A 10,528-nucleotide genomic window follows, 5' to 3' on the forward strand; every position below is an offset into this window, starting at 1 on the left:
AGCTTGATTATTATATGTCTTGGAGACTTTCTTTTGGGATCTATCCTTCCTGGGGTACATTGGGCTTCTTGAATTTTTATCTTCTCATCTTTTATGATGTTAAGGGAATTTTCTTCTAGAAGCTCTTCAGCTATCTCCTCTGTGGACTTCTCTGATTCTTCTTGTTCTAGAAGGCCAATGATTCTTACATTATTCCTCTTCATGTTATCCAGAATGAATCTTACACTCTCTTCAGATTGTTTTATATTTTTAGCTGCTTGCTCTTCTATCTTAGCAGTATTGAGAGATTTGTCTTCCAGTTTGCTAGTTCTGGCTTCCATCTCTTCTAGTCTGTTCCTTTCCCCTTTCAACCAATTGTCCATTTCTGATATCTTATTATTGATCACCTGGACATCTTTTCGCAGGTTTTGAATTGTTTCCAATGCTGTGTCAATCCTATTTGATCATTCCTGCAGTACTTTCCTTATTTCTTTCTTATTTTCCTTGACCCCTTTTCGGAGTATTTGAATTTGTTTCCATATCATTCTTCTGAATTCCCTCTCAGGCATATCCAGAACCTGCTCCTCCTCCTCTATAAAGCCTTTGTTTGTCTCCAGATCATTTGCATCAGCTGCTCTCTTCTGTTTTTGGACGTGTTTCGATAATGTTGGTTGTTTCTTATTGGTCATAGTTATTATTATTATTATTAATATGAACAGGAGATAGACTTCCCTTATCGCCTGTAATGCATAGTAGGTGTTGTTAGGTCTTGCCTCAGTGGTGGAGTATTATGGTGTATGCTTATAGCTTGGTTATATGGCCACAATTCCTGTCTCTTCTTAGGTGGTGTAGGGAGGAAAAGCTCTCACCTCCAGGAAAAATGTGTGCTCAAAAGGGCCAAAAGCACAAGTAATATAAACACATAGGCAAAAATCACCACTTTGGAGCAGAGATGTGGCTTTGGTCAACTTTTTGGTGCTACACCATCCATGTGTGTGCAGATAGAAGCCTCCAGCAGGGGTGGGGGCGACCCATCTTTCAGGCCTCTCCTTTAGCCACTGCCTTATAGGTGGGCAAATACATATTGGGGAGTTAGTGGGAGAAAGATTGACCCATTATTTTGGTCTCTGAATGTCAGTTATCTGCATGTGCTCTGCGCCAATCTTGAGATGGTTGTGAGCTGTTCTCTTGAGGTTTTAAAGATTGTCTTGTGTTTGTCCTGCCAAGCGAACTCAGGCAGCAGCCCAGCTGCGGGTTGCAAGGTTGATTCTAATCTGCTCCCTGGGCTGTGTTCCACCAGGCTCAGATGCACTGCATCTGTTTGTGGTTATTTGCATGTGTACAGTGCAAATCTTGAACTGGTTGAATCCTATTTTGCTGCGGGTTTATAGGTTGCTTTCTATTGATCCTATTGCCGCCAGACTGGTCTCCAGGAGTAGCCACAACTTGCTAGAACAATAGCTGGAAGTTTCAAGGGCTTCAGATTTGGGCTAGCAGGCGGATGATGGCAAAAGTCGCCACCTGGCTCCCTTTCTCTGTGCCTTGGGTAAACTGTCCTGCCTGGTGTCTGAGCTGAGATCTCAAGCTGGGACAGGGAGGGATGTGTAGTTCCCTGTGGCTCTGTTACTGTGTTTTGTTTTGTTTTGTTTTGTTTTTGCTGGAACTGGCCGGCTTTAGCCCTGCCCTCAAAACTCTGCCGGGGCGGAATAGTCGCTGAAGCGGTCCTGCCTCAAGAGTATTAAGATGCCATATTTGCCTTAATAGCATGATTTTTCCCAAAATGCGAGTTCGGGAAACTGAACTCTTAGATCTTATGATAATTCGAAAGCTGTGGGATTGCTAATATAAACGCTTCCTTCATGAGATCACCCTCCCTTCTCGCCGGAGCATTCCCTACCTGACTTCCCTGGCTGCAGCCCCGAACCGAAAGTCTCTCTGCATAATATAAATGCTTTGACTACTTTTTTCTTCTTGGATCAACAATCAACACTCATGGAAGCAGCAGTCAAGAAATCAAATGATGTATTGCATTAGGAAAATCTGTTGCACAAGATCTTTTTTAATTGTTGAAGAGCAAAGATGTCAGCAAAGATGACTAAGGTGCGCCTGACCCAAACCATGGTATTTTCAATCACCTCATGTGTATGTGAAAGCTGGACAGTGAATAAGGAAGACCATAGAAGAATTGAAGCCTTTGAGTTATGGTGTTGGAGGAGAATATTGAAAAGTGTCATGGGCTGCCAAAAGAACTAACAGATCTATGGTGGAAGAAGTGCAGCCAGAGTGCCCCTTGGAGGCCAAGATGGCCAAACTTTGTCTCTCATACTTCGGACAATTGTCAGAAGGGACCAGTCGTTGGAGACAGATATTGTGTTTGGTAAGGTGAGGGTCAGAGAAAAAGAGGAAGACCCTCAGTGAGATGGATTGGCCAAGTGGCAGCATCACTGGGCTGAATGAAGCATGGCAACAATTGTGAGGTTGGCCCAGGACTGGGTACTGTTTTGTTCTGCTGTGCATAGGGTTGTTCTGAGTCGGTACCAACTCAATGGCACCTAACAACAACAAAAAACTTTCGATTAGTTTTTCATTATACATTTTAGAGTAATATTGTCTATTTCCATCAATGAGCCTGTTGTGGCTTTTGCACAATTGCATTGGATTAATAGATTTTCATACTAGAAACCAAACCCACTGCCATCAAGTTGGCTATGATTTGTAGCAGTGCTATAAGAAAGAAGAGGGTAGAACTGCCACATTGGGTATCCAAGGCTATAAATCTTTATGGAAACAGGTTGTCATATCATTCTCATATGGAGTGGCTGGTGGATTTGAATAATTCACCTTTCATTTTGCTTGCCACTGTCCCACCACATAGATTATAATGCGAAAACTTGATCCAATTACAATCTTGCAAAAAATAAATTTTTTTTGCTTAATTACATTTTCAAAATTGTTTATTCTACATTCTAAATGGGATAGAGATTTGCAATTGGGTTTTATCTATGATCTTTGCATCACGCAGGATATTCTAGGTTATTTTGCAATAGCAATAACAACAAAAAAAACCCCTCTAATTTCTATTCTGTAGTACAATCAAAGTTTATTTTGTGTTTGCTATGTGGCCAAAAGGAGTCAGCAAGGGAAACTATGATCCATGTGTTTTCAGTCTACAAAACAGGCTGACAGGGCAGTCACCACTTGTTATACCAGAGTGAAAAAAAGATAGAAAATTGCACATGGTAATTATAACTTCCGCCTGACGAAAGTGCCTGCACTTCTCACACTTCATTAGCTCCAGTTACTTACATGGTCATCCCTAACTCAATAACCAGAAATATGTACCTGGAAAAAATAAAGACAGATAAAACAACATAATCAGATGTGCATCTTCTCTTCAAATGCCTAGTTCAAATATTTGTCTTTAGATTGTTTTATTTAGAGCGCTGTATCACTTTTGAACAATTATTTTCTTATGCTTTAAAATTGGATAAAAGCGGTTTAAGTAGGTGTCCCTGTCGTATTTCTGGTTTAAAGAAAAATATTGATTATTATAATGCCTATTATAATTATTTATAATGTTAGCTATTTTTTAAAATGACATATCAATTTAAGGACATTTTCTTCTTTTTCTAGTTTATTAAGTATTTTCGTCCTAAATAAGTGGTGAATATTTCAAAACAATATATATATCTGAGATAATCATATGGATTTTCTACTTTCATCTGTGTTTTATAATTAATTACATTAATATATATTCCAATTAAAGCCAAGTTTGCATTTCTGGAATAAATCCAACTTGGTCAGGAGATTTAATTGTTTTATACTTTTCTGGATTCAATTTGCTTATATTTTATTTAGAGAAATGTTTTGTATTTACATTTGTAAGTAAGATGGACCAGTCATTTTCTTTCTCATATTCTCCTATTTTTATTATCAAGGTTGTACTAGTCTCATAAATGAAATAGAGGAATAATTTTGCCTATTCCATTTGCAAAAAAGTTTTACACAAATTGGAATAACAGTGTTCCCAGAATGTGTTGTATAACTAACTAATTTACATAACCTCCTGGGCCAGATGTTTCCTTGGAGAAAGAAATATAACTGTAGATAACTTCACTAGTCAATAATATTCTTCATGCGTTTCCTTTTTTTTTTCACTAAGGAATTTGGATGTATGTGAGTGCACTAATCTTAAATATATGGCCTGATGGTTTTTAAGAATACGTATGCAACATATTGGATTAGAGGCAAGGTTGGTGGTTCAAATCCACCAGCTGTTTCTCAGAAACCCTATATAGGAATTGACTTGATGGCACTGAACAAAAATAACAATATCCAACAGTGTAGCCGCCACCCACATTATAATTAAAAAATATTCCTGAAGCTTCATGGAACCCACTGCTATTTGATCCTTCACCTTCAAGTTTACTACTATTCTGCTTCTATCACAATACATAGTTTAGCCTATGTTTGAACCTTCTATAAATAGAATCAATTCATATAGTATACTCTTAGTGTCGGACTTTCATGTACCATCATGTCTATGGAATTTATTCAAGATATACTTATGCATATATCATTAGATCATTTTGCTCATTGTGTTGGAAGAATTCACTCTATGAACACACCATCAGTTACTTATGCATGCCACTGTTGATGGCTGTTTGGGTTGTTTTGAGCTCTATTTCCTTCTTCATCCATTTAGATTACAAATATCATTTAGGAATTTGTCCAGTTTGTCTAAGTATTCAACTTCTCGCAAATTATCCATAGTATTTTCTTGCATATGTAATCTTTTGAATTTGTAGTGTATGACCTTATTTTTATATTTACTAGTATTGCAGTAGGGTGAATTACTTGATAGGAACTTTCCAGCCATACTTTTTGTAACTCCACCAATTGACTGGGTTTGTTATGTAAATGTAAGGTACTTGAGGCCCACCTAGGGGACTACATATCTTGTTAACAATATAAAAGTGATAGGTAGCCTTGTGGGGTAGAACCAAGAAACTAAGGTGTGGTGGTGGTGGTGGTGATGTGCCCCAGAGTTGGTTCTGATTCATAGGGACCCTGTACAGGGTTTCCAAGGCTATAAATCTTTATGAGAGCAGAAATCCTCATCTTTCTCCTGCGGAACAGCTGGTAGCTTCCAACTGCTGACCTTAAGGTTCACAGCCAGAAAGGAAACCTAATTGCTTAGCTTTGCCACACCACCGCAACTACCACCACCATCAAGAGGTGAAAAAGGAGAAACTCACTACCATCAGGCAAGAAGAACCAGAGTGGAGCATGATCTGAGATCCTCGCACAGAAACTCCTCATTCCAGAAGGGCTGCGAGACCAGAGATTATGAGTGATAGCAAGAAGCAAAAACAGAGAAACAGTGGCAGCAAAGACAATAGCACCAAGAGTGGAAGATAGAGTGTTAAGCTTCCTGGGCCAAGGGGCAAGAAAATGGAGTGCCTTTGGGTAGGACCTTTACTGACTAAATGGGGTGCCTTGGGGCACTTTAAAGGGTGTGGGGGCGGTGTGGAGAGGGGATAAAGGAGCTAGATTTGCTGATGCACAGAATTAGAGTTCAGTGTAATGCCTTTGGCCATTTATCAGCAGAAGTAAAACAACTCTGTAACACTTGCCAGAGCAGGTATTAGAAGTCTAAGTTCTGAATGTGCCTGTGGCTGTCGTATTCAAAGAACTGTATCCCAAGACATTTCTGATTCTAAATTTAACCCATTACTGCCCTAATAAATCTCATAATTGTAACTATTGGCTGTGAGTTCTGGGTGGCCTTTATAATGAATTATGAAATGATAGAGTCTTCCTGTGACGATGTAGGATAAGCACTGTACTGCTAACCATAAGCATGGCAGTTCAAAGCCACCAGCCTTTCTTTGGAAACCCTATATAGGGTCACTATGAGTCAGCATACAACAACAACAGTCAAGAAGTAAAAAGTGCCATGTGTAGGACAGTTGGTGTTAGAATTGGTAAAAAGATCAGAGTGTGGAGTCATGTCTGACCTCCGCCTCAGGAGGTCATAAGTCTTTGATTGATGCTGATTCTCCTCCTCCCAACTTGTGAAGTTACAGGTCAGATGCCTCCCCCATGCCAGTTTTATTTCCTTGATGTTGGTTTTCAATTTTATATTGTACCTTCACTGTTATGTGAGAGGTTAGTCAATTTTAATAGTCAATCCAAGGATCTGGGATATTCCTTCAAAAACAAAGTTTAGCTTCTCCAGAATAAGGTAGGAACCTCTGTCAGTTATCTAACTAAGACCATTATCTTGACTTCCTTAGAACAATAAAATTCTGATTCAGGGTATTGTGATACCTACACCACTAAAAAAACAACCTCAACTTTCAGTGGCACATTGCAAAATAGCTACAAATTTCTTCTATTCCTGTACGTACTGTCACTTTACAATGTGTCTTTGCCATAATTTCTCTTAATAGTAGAGACAATTGCCCAGCCCTTGGATCTGGCCCCTTGAATTGGGCATAGGACTTATTTACCCAATGGAACATGAGACAAGCAGGGGTTTGAAAACGACTTCTACATTATGCCTCCCATCTTTTGTTCCTGAGAATTTTTCTAGTACCATTAAAATGAGCTCAGGGGAGTCACGATGTTTCAGCCCTGTTTCTATCAAGCCAGCTGCTATATAAGCGAATAAGGGCAAATGAGACCATCCAGCCCCAGAAAAAAAAAACTACGTAGTGAATCCATAGACATGAGAGGACTATGGTAAGTCAAAAAATAGTGCTACAAAACCATAGAAATGCTTATTAAACAAAATATCAAAATGTGAAGCTATTCTTTTTCGACATAATCTCCATAGCTTCCTTTTGAAAGTTGTGTTTTTGTCTCTCTAATCGCTGTGGGTTTATATGCTGGACTGCAAAGTCACTTTGAACTGCAAGGTCGGTGCTTCCAGTTCACCAGCTGCTCCTTGGAAACCCATTACAGGTCACTATGGGTTGGAACTGACTCGACGGCACTTAACAACAGCAACAACTGCCCTCTTTGATTGAAACCATGTCAAAATGGCAGTTTTGGCATGCATCCTCGAGGGACTCAATTTATGTTCCTTTTAAACGTTCTTTGGGAAATATAAAGAAATCTGAAGGGGCAAGATCAGGATTGTAGAGTGGATAATGTAAGGATTCCCGATGTAGTTGTTCTAGAAGAGTCCTTGTGACTGAGCAGGTGCATTGCCAAGATGGAAAAAATTCTTCAGCGTGACATTCCAGGCTTCATTCCCAACAATATAGCTTTCAATTTTCTTAAAACATCTGCCTAATAAGCTCCTATGATCATACGGTGTCCTTTGAGAAAATCTATCAAGATTACCCCTTTAGAATCCAAAAAAAAAAATAACTGCTATAAATTTCTGAGCTGATCTCTCTGCCTTGGATTCAACTGGCCCAGCAATCCCCTCAGAAATGACTGTTTTGATTGGCTCTTGTTTTTGAAGTTATGGTAAGACATGTGTATTACTGAAATAAATTGTTTGCAGGTATACTCTGGTAGCAGAGACCTGTCTAAGCATGTTTTGTTTGCAATGAACTCATGCGTGTATGATCTGGAACCCTAGTAGCAATTACTTTTTACTTGTTGTTTTTGTTGTCAAGTGCCATTGAGTTGGTGCTGACCCATAACGACCCTGTATAGGGTTTCCGAGGAGCAGTTGGTGAGCTTGAACTGCTGACCTTGCAGTTCAAAGAGACTTTGCAGTCCAGTGCATTAATCGACAGCACCATACCATTTACCCTCATGTAAAAGATAATGTAATGTTTGTTGGTTTGTACCACTATATTTTGGGATGGTTTGTTCTTCAGGAATAGTTAACTGATGCATGCATTAAAAAAAAATAGCACAGTGCTACTAACTTTCTCCTTGTAAACTTTAACTTTTTCTGTTATTCCCCGCCCCCCCACAGATTTATTTTTCAACAACTTTAAGGGTGGTAGAATTATTGGTGCCCAAATCATTTAGGAGATGTGCTCTAAAGATTGATAGGACTGAATTGCAAAAGATGAGGGACATGCCAATCTATTGTCTGCCTTTGCAACTTAAGAGGCAGACTCACTAAATGTGGAGCACAGTTACTAATCTTAGATTGTCTATTTTGAGTTTGAATTCTTACTACAAAGCAGGACTTGTAAGGTTTCTTACCAGAATGTCCAGAAAACAGATATACACAATTGAAAAAAGTTAGTTAGTGCTTATATTCACAAGGCATAAAGACACACAGTCAACATATAATTTCTTTGAAAGCAGATTAATCACATGTTCTGTAACTGGCTTGAATAATATATTTGTCACATTCATGTTATATATTGCCGAGCATGTTTTCCCAGATTCTTGGGTCTCCTTCCACATTGTAATTTGCTTTTAATTAAGACAAAAGAAAGTGATACTCAACATGTACAGAATAGGATATTTTGACAAAAGTTTAAACATAAAGTTTCTACAGAAGCACCTGTTTATAACTGATAAAACTGATAAATAAAAGAGCTACAGTTTCTGGGTCTCTCATGGTAGAGAAATGAAAGAAAACCTAACAATTTATTTTGTTTTTTTGACTGTCTTACTAACAAGAACCACCATAAAACTACTCTCTTTCATTTCTAAACTTTTTTTTTTTTTTTATGTTAACTTATAAACAATACGGTCACAAACAGCTAGTAGTTTCCCAAACCAGTTCTTCATTTTAAGATAAAAATGGAAACCTAGGAATACACTGTGTTTAGAATATGTCTCACCTAGGATGAGATATCCCAGATAGGAGAAAACAAAGAGAGCTTTGGGTGTAATAGTGAGTGCATCTAATGGACTGCAAACACACTTATAGAACCACTCCCATATTAATATCCAATTGTTGTTGTTAAGTAGCTTTGAGTTGGTTCTGACGCATAATGACCCAGCTTATGGTTTCCAAGGAGTAGCTGGTAGGGTTGATTTTGTGATTCAGTCCAGTTCTGATCCTATAGCGCCACACCAGGAGTCCCATATCCTTGCTGTTGTTGCTAAATGCTGTTGAGTTGGTTCCTACCCATAGAGAACCTGTACGGAGTTTCTGAGGAATAGCTGGTAAGCCTGAACCTACAAGTTTGTGGTTCAAACCAACTTTACAGTCCATCATATTAATCCACAGTGCCACATCAGAACTCTATAATTACACAGCTAAAAATTCAGCAATACCATTGTTTCTGTAACTTAATTGAAATTCGTTGTCTCCCAAACAAAGCATTCAGAGGTAGTATCAGATATGTCTCATAACCTAAAGAAGCATGTGTATTTAGGAGACAGTGTTTGGGGTAAGGAGCCCTGGAATATAATGCGTTACATGTTGGGCTGCTAACAACAAGGTTAGGAGTTCAATCCCACCAGCTGTTCCTGGGGAGAAGAGGCTTTCTGCTACTGTAAAGATTTACAGTCTCAGGAACTCTATAAAGGGTCACCACCATTCTGGGGTAAGAAAGAGCTCTGGTGGCACTGCGGTTAAGCACTTGACTGCTAACAAAAAGGTCAGTGGTTCAAATCCACCAGTTACTCCGTGGGAGAAAGATGTTCCATAAAGAATATAGTCTTGAAAACACTATGGGAACAGTTTTACTAAGTCTTACAGCGTCACTATGAGTTAACTTTATCAGTGGGTTTGGTGGATTATCCTGGAGTGAAGAGTTAGCAACTGCTGAATGGTCAGCAGAAACTTCCATCAATGGTCCAAGCTAGTAGGACCTCAATATAGTGTTATTATTAGTTGTTGTGGAGTTCATTCCAATTAATGAAAACCCCATGTATGCATAGGGTTTTCAATCACCAGACCTGTCTTCCAAGGCTCCTCTGGGTAGATTTGAACAGTCAACCTTTTGACTAGTTTTCCAAAACTTAACTGTTTGTGTCGCTCAGATAACCTATCAATTTTTAAAGGATATAGAAATCTCAATGATAACTCAGGAAAGTGAAAGAATTTTGAAAATTACTCATTGTGTCACTGTCAGATAGGGGCAAGACAGATTGATTAGCAAATTAAAAGGACTTAGGTGTCATCTGCCCTGAAAGCATTAGAGAGAAGGTCCCAGATAAACTAGGAGGAAATATGAAACAAAACTCAAAATTATTTAATAAAACAAAACAAATAAACTGGGTTTACTGGTCAGAAAGAGACTGGATAAACCTGAGACAATGGCTTTTGACCCCCCTCAAGATCTGGAAACAAACTTACCCTCCTGGCCCAACTTTCAGTGAAAAACAAAAAGCAGTAAATTGGTTTATAGAGGGGGATAACAACACAACTAACCATTCAAATTCACAAGGGCAACATTTTTCTAAGGACACAGTTGAGAAGCGTTAGGGAGGTGGGTAGAATGCAAGTAGGAATCACAGGAAGCAGAGTAACTAGTATTGCTTGGAGGGGATTATAAATATGGAGATGAAACAGAGTGTATGATTTGTTGAATGTAAAGCTGATGATTTGTTTGTAAACCTTTGCTCAATTCACAATAATAAGTTTAAAAAGAAGGATTTAGGTGCATGAGAG

This window comes from Chrysochloris asiatica, unplaced genomic scaffold (assembly GCF_000296735.1).
Source record: "Chrysochloris asiatica unplaced genomic scaffold, ChrAsi1.0 scaffold00009, whole genome shotgun sequence".
Lineage (NCBI taxonomy): Eukaryota > Metazoa > Chordata > Mammalia > Afrosoricida > Chrysochloridae > Chrysochloris > Chrysochloris asiatica.